We start from the raw sequence: 20249 nt of genomic DNA, 5'->3' as shown, positions 1-20249 counted from the left end.
GGTCTGTTGGGTCTGTAAAGTACCAGACTTGGAGACGAGCGTAGGGCAACATAGTTTATTCCATGGTACTATACAAGATGGAGAGAGCGAGCACGCGGGCCGGATCCCGCATATATACAGTTGCCGGACTATTCTCCCTGCTGGCCGGTCCAATGCCGGTCAGCCGTATTTCCCGCCACGAGCTGTGATTGGCGGATCGTTGCGCCCAGCGCGGAGGCACCTGGATGTTTCTCAGTTGCCTCCGCGGCTGATGTCATTCTGCTGTTGTGGCCCTTATGAACTGGTTGCGTTCTGCGAACGCCATACACTACACTCCTCCCCCCTTAGTTAGTGACATAGTCCTGGAGGTAGGCGGGAGGTCGGCGCTCCCGTGTTGAACGCCTGGGAGTGGCTTGTGGTGCCGGGGCTACTTCCGCCTCTGGGGTTTCCCCGGGGGGTTGAGCCTTGCTGGGTTGTGGGTCGGGGTCCGAGGGTTGGTCCGCCTCTGCTGGTGTGTGTGGCCGTGGTGTCGGTGCAGGTGTCATTGGGTGCCCCTCGGACCCTGTCCCCTCCCTCGTTTCCGTGGGTACCTCTGGGAGAGTCCGACGGCGTAACTGGTCGATGTGCCGGTGTAGGATCTGGCCCCCCTCGGTGGATACCTCATAGTGGCGGGAACCCACGACCCGTAGTACCCGCCCGGCTACCCACTCGGGGCCTGAAGCGTAGTTGCGGGCGTACACTGGGTCCCCTGCGAAGAATCCCCTAGCCGCTTCTCTGACCTCCGGTGACCCTCGCACGTCGGGGGCTCTGTCGGGGTTTAGCCGATCTAGCCTTGTGGTGAGCTTGCGCCCCATGAGGAGCTCGGCTGGGCTGACCCCGGTGACTGGGTTTGGGATGACCCGGTTGTCGAAGAGGAACGCGGCTAGCCGGTGGTCCCAATCGCCTTGCACTATCCTTCCCAGGGCCTCTTTTGTTGTTCGGACCATCCGCTCGGCCTGGCCGTTGGTGGCCGGGTGGAAGGGGGCTGACCGGATGTGTCTAATGAGGTACCTCTGGAGGAACGCCTGGAAGTCCCCCGAGGTGAACGCTGCCCCGTTGTCCGAGACTATGGTGTCCGGAATACCGTGGGTGCACAGGACCCTGCGTAATGCTCTAATGGCTGCTGCTGACGAGGTAGACCCTACGGGAACGACCTCTAACCATTTTGTGTAGGCATCCACAATGATTAGGAAGATCTGTCCCTGGAACGGCCCGGCAAAATCAATGTGGAGCCGGGACCACAGTTTCCTTGTGGTCTCCCATCGTGTAGCCGGGGCGCTGGGTGGGTCCGGCCGCGACTCCTGGCATGTGCTGCATCTCCGGACCCAGTTCTCTATCTCCCCATCCATCCCCGGCCACCATACGTAGCTCCTGGCCAGGGCCTTCATTCTCACTATGCCTGGGTGTGTTTCGTGGAGTGATTCTAAGACCCGTTTCTGTAGAGGGGGGGGGACCACTACCCTGCTCCCCCATAGTAGGCACCCTTTGTGGGCTGTGAGTTCCTCCCTTCGCATTTTGTAGGGATTGAACTCTTCCCCCATGTTCCCCTCTGGCCACCCCCTCACCACCCAGTCGAGCACCCGTGCTAGGGTTTTGTTTTTCCCGGTGGCTCTAGCCACCTCCGCCGCGTGGAGGGGCTGCTCCGGAAGCGACTCGATCGACATGACCTGGTGTGCTGGGGCTGGATCGGGGCCTGTGTCAGGGAGCAGCAACCGGCTGAGAGCGTCCGCTTGACCCATTGCCTTGCCCGCCCTGTGTACCAGCGTGTAGGTGTACGAGTTGAGGAATTGATTCCACCTCAACACCCTCTGGGACAGGATTTGGGGAGTTTGTCGGTCTGGGGCCAACAGACCCAAAAGCGGCTTATGGTCCGTCGCTATCGTGAACCGGCGCCCATACAAATAATCGTTGAATTTATGGACCCCCGCTACTATGGCCAGGGCCTCCTTGTCGATTTGTGCGTAGTTCCATTCTGCCGAGGTCAGGGTGCGTGAGTAGTATGCGACCGGAACCTCCCGGCCATCCGGTAACTGGTGCCCCAGGACTGCGCCCACCCCGTACGGCGATGCATCGCAAGCCAAGATGACCGGAAGGCGCTCGTCGAAGTGGTGCAGCACCCTGTTGGAAACCAGAACGTCTTTAACTGCCTGGAAGGCGGCGGCTTGCTTCTTCCCCCACACCCATGGAGCTTTTTTGTCCAGTAATCGGTGTAGGGGTTCGGCGAGAGCCGCCTTGTGGGGTATGAACGTGTGGTAGAAATTGAGGACCCCCAGGAAGCTTTGTAGCTCCGCTTTACACGTGGGGGCTGGGGCTTGAACAATGGCCCTGGTCTTTTCCTCGGTCGGGTGGATTCCCTCCGCGTCCACTGCGAAACCCAGGAACTCCACCCGTGGCACCCCCAGCATACACTTCTCCCTCTTAACTTTTAGTCCAGCGGCTTGGAAACGGCGGAGCACCTCTCTCAGGCGGTTGCGGAATTCCTCAGGGTCCGGGGCGGCGATTAAAACATCGTCGAAAAACGGCTGGACTCCGGGGATCCCTTTAAGGAGAGCATCCATTATACTCTGGAAGATCCCCGGAGCCACGCTGACCCCAAACTGCAACCGGTTAACCCTGAACGCCCCCCTGTGGGTAACTATCGTCTGCGCCTCGGCCGTTTTAGTGTCCACTGGGAGCTGCTGGTAGGCTTGTGCCAGGTCCAGCTTCCCAAAAATCTTTGACCTCGCCAGGGCTGCCAGGACGTGGCTGACTACTGGCACCGGGTATGGGTTGTCTTGGAGCGCTTTGTTAATTGTGCACTTGTAGTCGGCACATATCCGCACGTCCCCATTTGGTTTGACCGGGGTCACTATGGGGGTCTCCCACATGGCGTAATCAACTGGCTCCAGGACCTCTTGGGCTACTAGGCGGTCCAACTCTGCCTCGATCTTGGGCTTCAAGGCGAAGGGGACCCTCCTTGCCTTGAGCCGGATCGGTCTGACCGTCGGGTCGAGCGGTAGGGAGATGGCCGGGCCCTTGTAACTACCCAGCGACCCATCGAATACGTCGGGGAACTCTCCGCACACCTCCCCGAACCCTCCTGCTGTGGCTGTGCGCGCCACCTCTACTCGGATTCCCAAGGGGCCAAACCATGCAAGACCCAACAGGGTGGTAAGCGGCCGCTTGACTACCAGGATGTCTAGGGGCCCTCTGAAGGACCCCCGCTCCACCAGCACCCGTGCCCACCCCGCTATTTGGACCGGGTTTTGCTGGAAGTCCCGCAATATGAAATTTGCCGGTCGCAGCTGCAGCCCCTGGCCGGGGCGTAGCCTTCTCAGGGTCTCCTCCGCAATTATGGAGATGGAGGAGCCTGAGTCCACTTCCATGGTGCAGGGGGCCCCGTCTATGAGGACCGCCATCGTTATCTTGTTGGGGGTGGTCAGGGGTAAATTCAGTACCTGAAGTGAGGTGGAGGCTGTGGAGTGGGACTCGGCGGCCTCGTGGTGCGCGGTCGGCCGCGGGCGGTTGGGCTTGGCTCGGCAAGCTCGCGCGATATGGCCGGTCTTCCCGCAGCTCCTGCAGTCCCAGGTCCGGTACTGGCAGTCCCGCCAATCATGGGGGTCGCCACAGCTGGCGCATTTAACCCTTTCGCTGGTGCGCTGACTCTGCCGTTCGTGGGCTCGGGGGCGCTGTGGAGCTCGGGCGGCGGGTCCTGCAGCGCGTCGCGTCTGGAAGGCTTCTCCCTCGTCCTGGTGCTCGGGGTCCAGCTCCTCGTGGTGAGCAGTCTCGGTCTTGGCCCGGGGAAACGTCCTGGCGGTCCTCTCCCCCGCTACCGCCTCGCTGAAGGCGCCCTGGAGGGTGAGCTCTTCTTTGGCGAAGAGCTTCTGCTGGAGCCTTTCATCGCGGAGGCCCCACGTGAATCGGTCGGCCAGGGTTTCCTCCAGCTGGGGAAAATTGCAGTTCCCGGCGAGTTTGCGGAGGGCCGCCAAGTAGTCCGCTGCTGACTCTCCTGCGGTCTGGTCCCTTCTGTGGAACAGGAATCTGCGAGCCACCCGTGAGGGCTGCGGCAAGAAATGGCCCGTGAGGAGCCGGATGATCTCCTCGTAGGATTTCTCCGCCAGGCGGGCGGGCGCCGAGAGACCCTTCGCGATCTCGAACGTGGCTGGCCCGCAAACGCTCAGGAGAACATCCCTCTTTGCTCCGGCGTCAGTGATCTTGTTGGCCCGGAGGTAGAACTCGACCCGTTCCGAGTAGGACTCCCAGCCCTCTGGATTTGCGGGGTCGAAGGGCTCGAGGTAGCCGGTGATCCCGCCCTGGTTGGCCATGGTGGCGGCGGCGGTCGTGTCCGGTCGTTCGTTGCCCAAGATCTCCGTCGTAGCCTATGAGGCTAGAATCCCATCCTCGTCGCCACTGTAAAGTACCAGACTTGGAGACGAGCGTTGGGCAACATAGTTTATTCCATGGTACTATACAAGATGGAGAGAGCGAGCACGCAGGCCGGATCCCGCATATATACAGTTGCCGGACTATTCTCCCTGCTGGCCGGTCCAATGCCGGTCAGCCGTATTTCCCGCCACGAGCTGTGATTGGCGGATCGTTGCGCCCAGCGCGGAGGCACCTGGATGTTTCTCAGTTGCCTCCGCGGCTGATGTCATTCTGCTGATGTGGCCCTTATGAACTGGTTGCGTTCTGCGAACGCCATACACTACAGGGTCTTTGTCTCAGCACATCTAAAAAGAACCTAAATAAGGGAGGGGGCTGTTTAATCTTCCACAATTTTCGAGTATTACAATTTGGGGGGCGGGGGGGATGGCATCAACAAACAGTATATGAACCATACAACAGAACAAAAAAAAGGAGGCTGCATGACTCAGAGGAATGCTGCTAAATCAATATTTCTCTTGGGGCTATCCTCGAGATGGGATGGTTTAGCACTTCAGGAAGGGATTTTGATTACAGTGGAATAGGCCCATACACAGATGTTGTATGTCACAGAATAAATATGTTTCTAATCTGCCCCATTTTATGCTGCAGTCTACATCTAAAGGAGATCCTTCCCCATCACTACCAATTCTGAATTTTAGTACATTCAAAATGAGTTTTGTAATAAACACATTTATTGTCTTTGCATGGAACTATACAAATCTTTCACAGTTCAGCCTGCAAACTAATTAAGCCTTAATACTTGAATTTAAACCTATTGGGGCCCTTTAAGATTTGACACTTCATTCACTTTTTTTTTTTTTGTAATAGTAACCTGCCACATTTACTGTATGGAAGGCTTAGAAAGGTCAATGAAATAGGGCTAGCAGTTGAAGGCAATAAGGCCAAACATGGTTCGTGAGAAGTGTTGTTGCTTGGTCTCTCTGTTATGAATTTAAGCTGGATCTGACGCAATTTAAGGAAGTGGAAATTAGATGGCAAATGGACTGTAGGTGGAGAATCACATTTTAGAATGCCTGTAAGTGGAAAACTAACACAGCAGAAGAAGGGCTCTACGAGCAGCTTTCCCCTGGAATGTTGATTTATTGATTGATAGATTGATTTTTGTTAATTTATATTCCACCCTTTTCCATGAGTGGGCTCAGGGCAGATAACAATAAGAGTTAAAACAATTAAAAACTACAAGCTAAAACCATAGGATACAATAAATCAAACAACATATATGTCACAGGCAGCAGTTTCCAGTTGGGCACATTATACATATCAATATCCCAAAATCCCAGAGATGGAATAATAAATTAAGATAAGATTAAAATAAGATAGCATGATGACAAGTAAGGGAGGCCAAGCAGATGGAAATAAGGAAGGGAATTGGAAAGGGAATAGGAAGGGAATTGAAAACAAATCAGCCAGTATCATAATGCCCCTGTATAAATCGATGGTGCGGTCTCATTTGGAGTACTGTGTGCAGTTCTGGTCGCCGCACCTCAAAAAGGTTATTATAGCATTGGAGAAAGTCCAGAAAAGGGCAACTAGAATGATTAAAGGGCTGGAACACTTTCCCTATGAAGAAAGGTTGAAACACTTGGGACTCTTTAGCTTGGAGAAACGTTGACTGCGGGATGACATGATAGAGGTTTACAAGATAATGCATGGGATGGAGAAAGTAGAGAAAGAAGTACTTTTCTCCCTTTCTCACAATACAAGAACTCGTGGGCATTCGATGAAATTGCTGGGCATTCGATGAAATTGCTGAGCAGACAGGTTAAAACGGATAAAAGGAAATACTTCTTAACATGTGGAATTCACTGCCACAAGAGGTGGTGGTGGCCACAAGCATAGCCACCTTCAAGAGGGGTTTAGATAAAAATATGGAGCAGAGGTCCATCAGTGGCTATTAGCCACAGTGTGTATATTATATATATATATAAAAATTTGCCACTGTGTGACTGGATGGGCCATTGGCCTGATCTAACATGGCTTCTCTTATGTTCTTATGTTCTAAGGACTTCCGCTACCTCAACCAAAGGCCCGGCTGAATAGCTCCAGTTTGCAGGCCCTACAAAATGGCATTAATTCAGGTAGGACCCGGATCTCCACAGGGAGATGATTCCACCAGGCCGCTTCTAAAGAATTTCAAAATGACATTCCCAACCTGCATTGTGAAGTTATATGGTGCACTCTTTCAACTTAGTCTGCTACAACATGTATCGTTCTAGCCTTGGAAACGTGGAGATGAAATCCACCAGCAGGCCACTTCAGAATGTGGTCATCCATGTGTTAGCCTACAACATCTCACGCTCTCTCCACAGTGGCATTCCAGGAAAAATACTTGCTGATGATGGAACTAGATCTAGAGTGCTGGCCTAAGTGAAACCCAGCGCTATGCACCATAGTGCCAGCAAACTGCTGCTACCCACCAGTCCCTTCAGCCAGCATTGCAAGCCAGGTCAGAGGGAAATCAGAAAGGCAGTGTGGTGCAGTGGTCAAAAGTACTGGACTGGCATCTGGGACACCTGGGTTTGAATCCCCTCTCATGCTATGGAAGCTCATTGGGTGACCTTGGACCAGTTACTTTCTCCCAGCCTAACCTACCTTACAGGGTTAATGTGAGGATAAACGGGAGGAGAACAATGTAAGCTACTTTGGGTCCCCATTGGGGAGAAAGGAGGAGTACAAACGAATTAAATAAAATAAATATCATGACCCAGCAGAAATCTAGGAGAGTTGTTTTTTTTTAATTTAACTGTGTATCAGTTTCTTCAAAGGTAAACATCTCAGTGAACTGAGATGTATATTCTGCAATCTAAATGTAAGCAAAACCAAATCATTGCTCACCCAGTTTACCAAGTGACTGATCAAAGTTCTGGGATCCTTTTACTGAATAGCAAAGAGCCAAACTGAGTATGTAAATTGTTTCAAGGTAAATCACAGTTTGGGTTCCATACATTGGCAAGCTAGCTCTGTGAAGACTTCAGTCAGGTTTTGTGGATGTGTTTTGGCCTTACAGGATCCAGATTTTGAAAATGTAATAACAACAGACGGAGTTAAACATTCAGCTGAAGGATTTTTTAATGCTAATAACTGAGAAATATTCTTTCCTCGTTGCATCATTTGCCTCACTTCAGATAGTGTTCCCCACTCTGCTCCAATTTTTAGAACCATTTCTATGCCACCTTTCCACCTGATCAGAGTCCCTTAGGGAACATATAGGCAGCCTATATGTTTTCCTTAGTGGGAAAAATAACAGCATGAAGGAGAAGGATTTGAGGTCAGAAAATGTCCCAAGGGAAAAAGAAAGAACAGAAACCCTTCCCATGCACTATGGCCTAGATCCAAAGCAGGGACCTGTGACTGCTATTTAGTAGTGAGAACTCCACTGGAGATCCATGAGCAGATCTTCTAGCAATTTGTGTGGTCTGGCCCTGAAAATTCTAGAATGAATGAATGAATGAATGAATGAATGAATGAATGAATGAATGAATGAATGAATGGTGGAGCACAGTTGTTTTCTGCTGCCCCAGAAGGTCAGACCAGGACCAATGGATTGAAATTAAATCTAAACTTTTGGCTAAGCCTCCTGACAGAGCAGTTTCTCAGTGGGAAAGGCTTCCGTGGAAGGTGGTCACTCTCCTTCGGGGGGTTTTAAGCAGAGGCTAGACAGCCATCTGACAGTATGGTGATTCTGTGAGTTTAGACAGATCGTGAGAGGGAGGGGGGGAAGAGATGAGGTGATGCTCAGCTCATGTGGCCCTTTCTTTCAAGCCTAGGATAATACCAGTCATCACTTGGGGATGGGAAGAAATTTTCCTCCAGGCCACATTGGCCCAGGGATCCTGAAGGTTTTTGGCCTTCCTCTGGGCATACAGTAGGGGGTCACTGGGAGAGTGGGGGAGAAGTAGTTGTAAATTTCCTGCAAAGTGCAGAAGGTGGACTAGATGACCCTTGAGATCTTTTCCAGCTCTATGTTTCTATGAATGAGTGAATGAATGAATCCTTCAGGAACTGTACTTGTGCTGGAAACACATCCTAGGATATGGCTGTTCCTCGCAAATCAATTTCATTATTACAATTGGCATCTTTCCATTCTGTTATGGATAAGGATAACACAGCCATATTTGACATGTATTAACACACACATTGTTCCATCAAATAAAACATATATAATGTAAAACCACTCATTTACACAAAGCCTTTATAATTCAAAAGTGAAAACTTCAGATTGGATGGGGTCTTACCTACTTCCAGCTGGTGCCAAGGGGATAAGGGGTGACCAGAGGATAAGGGTGATCTCATCCAGTTTTCCTTCTTGCTGCTGACCCCCCCCCCCCCCCCAATCTCATCTGACATTTTGCCCACATGGGTTTTCTGATTTACTGCATAGGCTTTTATGGATGGGAGCAGAATGGAAAGAGGGGGATTGTCTGCCTCCACCTATGGCTTTATTAAAATTCAGTCCTAACATGTGACCAAAACATGATTCCACTCATATTAGGATAATTTCAGGCATGACATTTTCATTTCCACAGCATCTTTGAGGATTGCAGGATTATAAATATATTTGGTAACATGGAAACAGTCATGGCCCCAATTGCTGGTTGGTTCTTTTCCTTCCAAAGCTAGTAGCAGCTTCTGGGGATGCAAGTCTGCTTCTATCAGCCTGCTAATGGTCATTCTTCTGATCCCTCTGTTCTGTCCCTGCCCACATTTCCAAAGGTCCACATACATTTGTGATAGTCATTTTGCAACCAGCTGGTTATGAGAATCCCCTATATTTTAAAAAAGCTACCGAAAGAACCTAGAAAGATTCTGGCAGAAGCAACAACTTCCTCCTGATCTTTCCCTAAACTCTCCCAGTGATTTTTCATAGGTTTTCTGCTTGTTTGTATTCCTCTTTTTCAGGTTGAGAATTGAGGTGGAGAGGTTGTGAATTGCTCAGAGTGTGTGATTTGCCAAGGTCACCCTGTCAATTTATGGCTGAGCAACAACATGAGACTAAGTCTGCAAGTCCCACCAGCAGCATGTCTGATGTGCCACTCTGGGCCTCACTTTTCCCTTACATGTTGTTCTCATGCAGCCAATAAGGGCTTTACAGGAAAAGGCACTTGCCAGGACTGCATTTGATCCCGCCAAAATATTTGAATATAAGTTGGTCTGTTTTTATCCATTTCAATTCAAGCAGCACTGTCTCCATTTGATTGAGAAAGCTCCAGCCTTTATTCCAGCCTTGTCTATGTGGCTTCTCCATGGCAAGAAGTATGACCTGTCCCTGCATCCGGATGTCCCTGCTGGTTACTTCTAACAAAAAGTGTATTACTTCTTCCAGAATTCACACCAAATGCTTGTCTTAGACTCCCACACACCCACTTGCCCTCCTAAGGGTAGTTTCTGACATTACTTTTTATTTTGAATACAAGTGTAGATGGGAAAATGGCAGACCCATCATATATAAAGTGGGGGGGGGGGCTCAGTTTAATTAACAGAAGGAGCCCTTGGCAAGGAGTGCTCCCTTCACATCCGACTTGCCTCTTGACCACAAGTTAATCTCTTCAGATTCACTTCTGATATTGGAGCCCAACAGATTGTGGGACTAGAAAAGAGCACCTTAAAGACTAACAAAATGTGTGGCAGGGTATGAGTTTCCATGAGTCACTGCTCACTTCTTCAAATACAACTAGAACATGAGTCCATCTGTCTTATATATTGAAAAGTGGAGTGATGTCAGATGCCAAATTATATTAGCAGGCACAACAATAGAAGATGTGATTGGATTAGGTGTGATATGCAGAGAGGTAGTAAGTGTGAAGAAATCAGCATTGGTAATGAAACAGGAAACCTAAGTCTCAATTCAGCCCATTGTCGAGCTTTTTTATCAGTTGCAATTCAGCAGTTTCTCTTTCTAATCTCCCTTTAAAATTCCTTTGTAAAATAACTACTACTTTTAGGTCAACAACTGATCGAGACCTAGGTTTCCTGTCACATTACCTATGTTGATTCCTCCACGCCTACTACCCTTCTGTATATCATAATCCCATCATGTTTGCTGTTGTAATTCACCTGCTACAGTCATTAGTCTGCTATTGTCATTCATTATCTGACATCACTCCACTTTGAAATATATAGGACAGATAAACTCACATTCTAGCTGTATCTGAAGAAGTGTGCAGTGACTTATGGAAGCTCATACCTTGCCATAAATTTTGTTAGCCTGTAAGATGCTACTGGCATCTTGCTCTTTTCTCCTGCTACAGATAGGCTAACACAGCTCCCCATTTAGATTGTGGGAAAGCAGGCACAGGCACAGAAGGGTTTGGAAGTCCCCATACACACACCTGTGTACCCTTTTCTCTACATTGACAACCCACTTCCTGCTTTGTACACGATTGGGGCAGGGCAGGCCCACATTTAAAGAGATAGATATGCTGTCATTACATCTAGTTTGATCCTAGGGAACAGATACCTCAAGACAGGGCTGGCCCAAGGGCGCATGGTGCCCCAGGCAGCATCGGTGCCCACCTACTCCCACACCCTGCCCTGTCTCCCTCCATGGCGCCTTCTCCCCTCCCTCTCTTCCTCACAATTTTAATGCCTGGGAATGGGCAGTGAAGTGCTGCACTCCCAGGCTCTTTAAAGGCTGCCGCCCCGGCCGATCAGCTGATCAGGTAAAACCATACCAGAGGCCGGCAGCTCCTATGCCGGCCCTCAGGCACACTTGTGATCAGCATGGGAATAGCAGCAGCAGGAAGGACGAGGGAGGGAGGGAGGGGGAGGCAAATAGGGGTTTTCCTAGGGGGCAGGACGAGGGCTGAATTCAGCACCCCCGCCCTGCAGGCACCCTAGGCAAATGCCTAGTTTGCCTAGTGGGTGGGCTGGCCCTGCCTCAGGATGCTTCGAACTGTATTGTACAGGCAGGAAGATAAATCACTGCTGTTGAATTTAAAATATACAGAGGAAAGCAGAGACCAAGGAAGAATAGGGGCCCCAGTTCCCTGTGTTAAGAGTAAAATGGTTATACACCAAGATGCGCTTCAGATCTGCCACATTGTATTTATTTTAAAGGTTTACACTCTGCTTCTCCGTGGGCAACTATTCATCTAAGGAGACTTATCAAAAGAACATTACTGGTCCTCCACGGATGGGAGTCTTCCTCTTCTGCCTGTGGCAAATGCCACCCTTAAGCCAGTAGGAGGGGCACGGAGAAATAGTTTGGACACAGAAGTGAAGGCAAATGATTTGACCAAAGCGGAAGTAGGATTGCTTTGCTGTCCTCCTTAGAAGTTCCATTTTGTTCTGGAAGTCCGCCTCTTGTATATTGCAAGTGAGGCGTTACAGAGGCGCTGTAGTAAGTCTGCCGGCGGGGCTTTTCCCCACCCCACCCACCCCATCCAAAGGAATGGAAGGCAGGGAGCCATTCAAAGCAGACCTACACTAAGACATCTGTTGGATGGCCTTCGCGGGGACTGGGCTTGCCTAGAAGCCTGGTCGCGTTGGCACCCCCGGGGTTGGCAGGAGATGCCTGCAAGGGTCTGGTTCTCTGGCAGGCCTAGGATAGGGCTGCGTGCCTGCCTCCGAGCAGGAGCAACGTGGCCGGGCGGGAAGTGCTGCCGCGGCCCTTTAGCTCGGGTCCACGCCGTTCAGCTGGAGGTGGAGACGCAGCGCCTCTCCCGGCCTTAATGGAGCTGGACAGAAGGGCCTAGCGCCGGCTGCGAGGCCCACGGGCCCGGAGGAGGGGAACTGGGGACTGGCCTGGAGGGGCCCGACGCCCTGAGAAAGGCCAGCCCAGGGAAGAGGCTGAGTCGGGGGTTCTTGCCTCTCTGCCCCCCCCCGTCCCTTCCCCTTTCCAAGAGGGAGCTTTTCATCGCCGGCCTCCCTCCCTCGCTCCCTCCAGATAAGTCTGATCTCTTGCCCAAACGTGTTCAGAAGACTTAAATCGACATACAAGGTAATGTTTTTGGCTGCGAACCTTAGAAGGAAATAACAGCGAAAGGCTTTGAACTGAAGGAAGGCTTCACACAGGCGCCTGCCGCGCGCACACACCCTTCAAAAATGTGTTTTGCGATCTGGAGTTTTGTGTTGGGTTCATCGCTGTGTTTGTCCACTGAACCAGAAGCAGATGGCATAACCCTCTTAAGTACGCCCATCATTTGTTGATCATCTTCGGATTCTCCCCAGGCGAGGCAAATCAGAGCGCTTTGAAGTGGGAATGGTGTCAGTCGATTATTCACTGTCCGGTCGGCAAACCCGGCATAGAAACCGACGGGATCCAGCACCTCCTCACTCACACACACACACAAACACACAGAGGGGCGAAGGCGTCCCACAGACGTCAACGGCGGCAGCTTGCCACAGAATAGCCTTTGCGCCCTTTTTAAAACGTTTAAAGACCGCTCTAAAATAATCGAGGATTCTGTAGTGTTACTTTTTTAAAAGAGTCCCGCAGCTATTGGTACATATCCCCCCCACACACACACACACACACAGTGTTAGCGACGTCGCTGGACCCTGGGGCGCCCATTCCTCAGAATCTATTGGAGCGTCACGGGTCACTGTTGGTTCAGACCCAGAATCTAGTGAAGTCGATTCACTCGGGTTGGTCCCCGAATCAAAAATCTTCCAGAATGACAAATGCGATTTCAGGAGGACTAAAATAAAGCAGCAGTCTAGTGGCACTTTGCAGACTTCCCAGAGGTATTCCAGAGGAAGTTTTCCTGAATCAGAGCTCCCTTCATCAGAGGACCTTTGGCTGGACTACCTTTGCCAGTCTTTTGGCGGGGGGGGGAGGGGCGGACTTGTGTCCCAGTTCGCAGCTACAGACAAACAGGGCTGCTGCCCATCCGGGATGATCAGTCTGTGACAGGCCAGCAGGAGACGTGTCCCCATTGGATTTCCCTGAAACCAACTCTGAAGTTATCTTGAGTTCAGAATGGAGGTCTTTGTGGCTCGCTTGCCCAACAGATTGGGGAAGAAATGGGGCAGACTTCCAGACTAACCCCAGAGAGGAGTGAATGGCAGGGTTTTCTCTCGCCTCCAAGCTACTGGGAGGAGTGGGGGAGATGGAGGAGAGGGTGAGGAAACTGTTGGGCTACTTTCTCCTTCACACACGCCTGCGAGCTTCCGAGAAGAATTCGAAATGAAAATTACGTGTGTGTGTGTGTGCGCGTGCGTGCGTGTGTATGTTTCCCAGCCTAGGGATGGGGGAGAATGAGGGGTGACAGTCCCTCCAGTGTTGGGTAATTAACCAAAGTGTCGTTTCAATCGCCCTGGTCTGTTGTTTTTTTTCTCCCCCTTTCGAGTTTTCCCTTTTAAATAACAAAAATGACGATTATTAAAAATTAATTTCTGGCTGTGGTTGAGGGGCCCCAGCCCTGGGTCACGTGCGGCGCTGTCGTGTTTTCTCTCGTTCCTCTTCATCTTGAAGTTATGCCGTCAAGCTAATATCTTGTGACTGCTCTTCTCTCTTGTGACAAAGCCTCGCAGCTGCCTCCGAATCAATAGATGTCAAAGAAATATGAAAACAATCATGACAGAGAACTTAAATCCTGGCGAGAGCCTGCATAATAAAAATATTTTTTTTTAAAAAAATGTGCTTCTGTTCTCAGGGCGGCGGATTAATGTTTTTTTCCCAAAGTTTAGTCCGTTTTATATTCCCGTACGTTTTCCCCCTTCTCCCAGCAGATACATCTACATCTGTTGAATTTGTAATGTAATTTGTAATTACTGCCCTTCATGTGGTCCAATGCCTTGAACCATCTTTAATTAAAAGCATAATTAAGGGAAGATCTAAAGAAAGACAATTACCAGATGGTCTTTTTTAAAAAGTCTGATGAAAGATGTATAGTGGTCCATATCTAATTTGGATTAAGAGACATGTTGCCTATCACATAGTTCGCAAATTGGGAGGGGGGGTTGCATTCCATGCCAAGAAAAACACTGTGGAAGGCGGGGGAAGGGGTGTTAGGCTATTTTTTCTTTAATATTATCAATAGTTTAATTCGGAGCTCTTGACGATAGGTACACTTTATATAGGCAGCAGTGCAATCTCAAGCGCGTCCATTTACACGAGCTGTAAATTCGCTTTAACCTCAAAAATAGTTGGAAAGGTGGTCATCTCTTAAGAGGCGAAAATAAAATTTCTTTCCTTCATTGGGTCATAAGAAATGTGGTGGCGGACTTCAGAACCCCTGTTTGCAGAACCTGCCGGAAAGAGTGCAGAGGAGAGCAGGCACACAAATTGTGCCGAGCAGGGGCCGCGATCTCGGTCCAGCTTCCTGGAAAAGAAGGTGACTTGAAACCGCACTACCATTTCCTTCATCTTCTGGCTCCTTTTTAAAACACACCCACCCCTTTTCATCTAGAAGGTGTAGTATCCGACAGGACTCTTCCCAAAAGCTTCTACAGGAAGTATTTATTCTGGGGAGAGAGAGGGTTATGGATTGACTTGCCCTGATCGAAATTCGAGTTTGGAAAACCCACTTTTGGATACCGAATTACTATTTCCAAGTCTCTCCTTTGGCCCCTTCCTTGCCTTCCCGCCCGGTCAGCTGTTAAGTCTGGGATGTTGTGCTTTTAATTGGGGAGGTGGTTTTGCGTTGGAGATCGTTCCCTTTCGGTCAACCGTTGAGAAAACACATTTAAAAAAAAATGGTGCTTTTCGTTATAGGGTAAAAAATGATATTTTTAAAAATGCCCTCCCCTGTTTCTAACGCTTCAGCTTGGGTGGGGGGGCAACAATTGTAAAAGAGAAGGTTAAACCTTTGGGGGGCATTATTTTCTCTCAGTATGTATCTCCATCAGAAGCTCCTCTGCTCCAGTCGCTCCTCATTTGCATCCATACCTTGAAGTTTCAGAAGAGACCATTTACTGGAAGAGGAAGGCGGGGAGGGGGATCTACTCTCCCCCCACCACCACCACCATGAATAATGCAACGAAGAACAGAATTATGTATCAGCACCGAATTTCTAGGGGAAGATAGGCATAAAACAAAAGCGGGAACGTAAATTAAATTTTGGCTGTATGACTAAGATTTCATTATTTCACTGTTCACATTCAAAGTAATGCAGCAATGAATTGTAATCATTTCAATTATCTTCAAGACAGTTTCTTTAGGACACAAGTTGTCAAAGACAGATAGATATATAAAAGTGCGCTCTTGCTGCTCCTTAGGTCCATTTTCCAGGCGGTTTGTCGTTCTTGCTGCATGATTTAGTCTGGAGCCTCTTCTCTCTCTCTCTCTCTCTCCTTTCATTCTTTTTTTCCCCTTTCCTTTTTATGTGTGTGGCATACTTGAGTTCTCACATTAATTCAAACGAAAGTGTTCAGACCCACGTTTTCTTATAATGCAGATCGACAAAATTGGTGCCGAATTCATCAGTAGCCGCTGGGCTTGGACGTCTTGGCTGAACCTTTGCTCTGCTGCTTTTGTTTTGGTTTGTTGTACTTTATTTTACTGCAGTTTTTCATGTCAAATGAACTTGGAATGCGTGCATCCGCGTGCATGTGCCTTATCGATATTTCTGCTTCCATGGACAGCCCAAGCATTTTAAAGCCCCATTGATTCCTATAGGAAATATGTAACCAGATAAATCAGTGGGGCCATCCATTTGGCTGGAATGTGGTTATTGTTATTATTGTTGTTGTTATTCCTGACGTCTTCAGCTACTAATACATTTTTTTTAAGAATTCATTTTCACTAGGAGGAAAACCTCTAAATGAAACGTTATTAGCAGTGCAATCCTAAACAGAACGTCACTATTCTAAATCAACTGGCTTAGGAAAGTGTAACTCTGCTTAGCAGCTGCTGTTAAAAATCCCTCCTACTGACCCATATATAGAAGACAGCAGAGATGTTCTGAAATGTTCTTCCCAGCAACGGGTTTGGACACTGCATCTGCTGCTACCCATCGCGATCCCAGAACGAGGTTCTTCGGCGCAAGTCCCCTTGGAAATGGGCGATGGCTGCTCCAGATCTCAGGGCTGGTTCATTTCGGCGGAGCCAGTGCGAGAGAACTTCCCCGATGGGTTATGCCCGAGTGTCTTTTCCCTCGCTTTAGCTGCGGGCTGCCAAAGGAAATCTTCTCCACCGTTTTACTAAAGCAGCTCTCCCAGACGACGGTCTTATTAGTTATTCTTAGCGATAATTTATTACAATTTTTTTTTAAAGTCATTGCCTCATCTCGCAGCGTTGGTTTCCTCTTTCGAAGCAAAGAGCTGGTCCCTAATCTTTAGAAGCTCCCTGCTTAAAACTCTTTACAGCCTGAGGACTTTCAGGTCTCTTCCACTGCTTCAAACCTCCCGAAAGGATCAAATTCACCGTCCAAAGATATTATATTTGTGAAATGTCCCCCTTTGTTGGAGCTTTTAACACCTTCTTATAACGAATCATTTGTTCTTTTCTCTTTAATTTTGATAGACAATTAGCCATCAAATATACACCAGTTGACTGTAACCGAGCATTAAACTCGCCTTTATTTAACGCTAATTTAGCATAGCCTCTTTGTTTAACTTTGCCTTATAAGAACCAGGTTTTGTAGCAAAAAGGGAGGAAAAAGGAATAATTTTATGGGGGACTCCGTTTCTTTTGGCCCTCTCCACAGCAAGCTCTTTCCTCTTTGTAAGCCCTTCTGCTGGGCAGGCACAGCATTTCCGACTGCCTGGCACCTGGAGTCTGGAAGAAAAAAAATTAGCATTGATATAGATTTAGTTGCAATGTAATCTCTTAAATCTGTCCAAGATTCGGGGAGATAATTACACTTTCACTCAATTGCCAGGGGTCAGCGTCTCTGCGGACCTGAGGAGTTGATTTACTAACAATAGTGTTACATAAAAAATGGTGTTTGAGATTATAATGCTAATAGATGCAGTCACTGGGGAGAGCACGCAGGCTAAAACTAATTCGATGGGACTTCGGTTTTGTCCTTTTTCTCCCATATCCCTGCTTTACCAGAATTCAAATCACCTCCAATCTTTAATTTATATAGGAATGGATTTGCTAGAAGCAGCGGGGGGGGGGGGGGGGCGGACCTGCAAAGGTCGCCTAATAATATGAGTTGTTTTGGGTTAACTTGAGAATCCGATCATTTTTCTTCTTTCCTTGATAGCTAACGAGACAGAAATAGACAAGCCGGATGTACTGTTTCCCCTCCCGTATAAACTGGAGTCAAACTGATTCAGGTGAACGACGCAAGGCTGTATTTGAAGCGCAAAATGGAGGGGGTGGCTCCTCCCAGCAAAACAGTCCTGACTGTTCCGACTAATAAGAGAGCCACTAAGGAGGCCTGCAAGAGTCGGCCTCGCTGGCTGGGGCTCTCCTTCCCGGATGAGGTGGTCGCTTCTCACCTAGGGCCGGTGCAGAGAGAAGGCCGCCCTCGCCAGCACTTTCTTCCCCCGACTGCGCTGCTGCTTTCCTCACAGCACCTCCTCCCGAAAGGCCGCAGAGGAGGCCGAAGGAAGCCTCAGCCTGGCCAGGTGGGAAGGGGTCGCTGGAGGCGGCCTGCTTGGCGAGAGCTCTTCGGCGTGGGGCGGGCGGGCGGCCATGCGGTGCTGCGGGATGGTGCAGGTTCCAAAGCAGAAGAGGGCCGGGCAGCTGCGGGGAAAGAAGGCCTTCGCCGGCTCTACCCGAAGCGTCCTCTTCGGCGGAGAAGGGAGATCCGGCGGGAGGAAGGCCAAGGAGAGCCGCTTCCTTCCTTCCCAGAGCTCCTGCTCCTCCTTGCGGCAGCTTCCCACAGCCTCCCGCCAGGTCATGTTTTGTGGGGAGACACCCTCTGGGTCACCCGGAACTTCCTACAAGGGAGTGACGCGCAGTGGCCGCCGGTATCCTCGTTGGGTGACCCTGTGGCCTTCAGGGCTTGCTTCATCTGAATTGGGCGGGAAAAGCTCCCTCTGCCCAGACACGCGCTTCTCTTGGGATTGGCCCCAGGCATGACGTCATGCCCGGTGCATTTTTTTTAATTGGCCCTTTCCCCCTGACTTGGCTACATGTTGCTACAAAAGAAGGCACACTTTGGCGGCAAAGTAACAAGGTCGGGTTGAATGCCACGAGGAAAAACTTCCATCTGAATACACTCGTCGGCATTTCCCATCAGATGCTATCAAATCCCCACCCCGAAACTACAAGGCGCAAGCAGTTTGGCAAGGCAAAGGTGCCGCTGACACAGGAGCCTGGAGTGCAACCCAATGAGAGTAAACACTCGAAACTAGATGGTTTAGCCCGGAAGGGAAATCTCACTGCTCTTAAGGAAGCGGATGGAAACGAGCCTCTTCCCCGCTCCCCTTCCAAACAGCTCGACCTTCTTCACTAACTGGTAGATCTGGGCACTGCAGAACACGGAAAGAAAACAGCAGTTGGGAAGCCTGACGAGGTGAGGGATGAGCGCTCTTGGGCTCCTCTTTTGCGTTCCAGTAAAAGGCAACTGATAGATGCTCCCTAGAACCCCTACCAGAGGGATGTCCAATCTCTCACGCTCCCCGACCTACAAGGTAAGAAGTGTCAACCCTTCTGGAGAGTACAGCAAAGGGTCTGCCTAACCTCCAAGAGCTGTTGTTCCAAATGCAATCGTGAACTTTCAGGTGACATTTGCAGATATCTCTGCCGTTATACGAATGGCTTATGCGTGTGTGTGAGGGGGGGGGGAGAGATGACCCTCACCTCATTCCCCCCCCCTTTAAAAAAAAAACCCTGCTTGTATGCTAGTCTATGCCGTCAGGGCCGGCCCTGCCATCAGACAAACTAGGCGATTGCCTAGGGCTCCGAATTGGGCGCCCCCATGTGACTCGGTGACCTTATCAGTGGGGGGGGGCACCAGGAGCTAGCCTTGCCTAGGGTGCCAGACAGTCTAGGGGCGGCCCTGTATGCCTGGCTCCTAGCGCCAGTCTTTTGAGCAAAAGAAGCCTTACAAGAAGTAACGCTGTCAAAGCTCCACACGGCTCGGACTTGCGCGCCACCAGCAAGGGACGCAGCCCAGAGTGACTTTTATTGAAGACGGCGGAGGGAGGGCTTCTTCTCGGGAGATCTGGGGGTAAACGCAAGAAGGAGGCAAAGGGACATGCTTGTGTGAGCCCTGTTGGGGAGTCCACCTCTGAAGCAGTCAGCAAGAGAGAGCTGGCCTGGCCTGGCTCTGCGAAGGAGCCTGCCCCTGCGGCGGCCTCCTCTGAAACGCGAGTGGGGAAGGAAGGTCGGGATTCTCACCCCTCCCTGCAGCTTTTTGACTTCTGGGCAGCGGAAACACGAAGCTTCTGTTGCCCGAGGAGAGGAGGACCGGGAGGACAACTGTGAAGGAGCGTCCAAAAACCCTGGGAGAAATGCCAGGCTGCATGGAATCAAAGCAGCAGCACCAAGTCAGGGACTCAGACCCGAAGATTTGTATACGAGGAAATGTGCACCTTGAATCAAACTTCATTGATCTTAAAGGTCCCACTGGACTCAAACGTGGTTCTGCTGCTTCAGATCAATACCGCCCCCCCACACAGCATATCTTATGTTATCTGGGGAAGGGTCGATGCCAAGGAGCATGTGCAGAGTGACGTGGGGAGGCAGAGGCCTTTCTAGGTTGAGAAGGGCGAGACTCCTAGCCCCGGTTTAAGACGCGGTCCTTCTCGATGTCTGACCTCAGGGGACGCGATCCTCCAGGAGGCCCACTTCTTCCCATGGTTCCCAAGGAGGCAGCGCCTTCCCGACCGACGGGCGAGGGCGCAGCTTCACCGCCCTTTGCCCCCCTGGTGCCCCTCCCGCCCCCTCCCTCCCCGCCGCGGCCAGCAGCTCTCCCCACCTGGCCTCTCGGCCGGTCTCCCCCGCCCCTTCCTGCTTTGCCTGC

General features: G+C 50.3%; 1 pseudogene; it reads right to left on the bottom strand.

Moving 5' to 3' along the window:
* Positions 1-935: 935 nt before the first annotated feature.
* LOC132589647 (uncharacterized) overlaps positions 936-20249 on the bottom strand; it is a 64078-nt pseudogene continuing 44764 nt past the window's right edge.

This window comes from Heteronotia binoei, chromosome 21 (genome assembly GCF_032191835.1).
Source record: "Heteronotia binoei isolate CCM8104 ecotype False Entrance Well chromosome 21, APGP_CSIRO_Hbin_v1, whole genome shotgun sequence".
In the NCBI taxonomy this organism is placed as follows: Eukaryota; Metazoa; Chordata; class Lepidosauria; order Squamata; family Gekkonidae; genus Heteronotia; species Heteronotia binoei.
The sequence above is the reverse complement of the archived record's forward strand: the minus strand, read 5'-3'. Positions and strand labels throughout refer to the sequence as shown.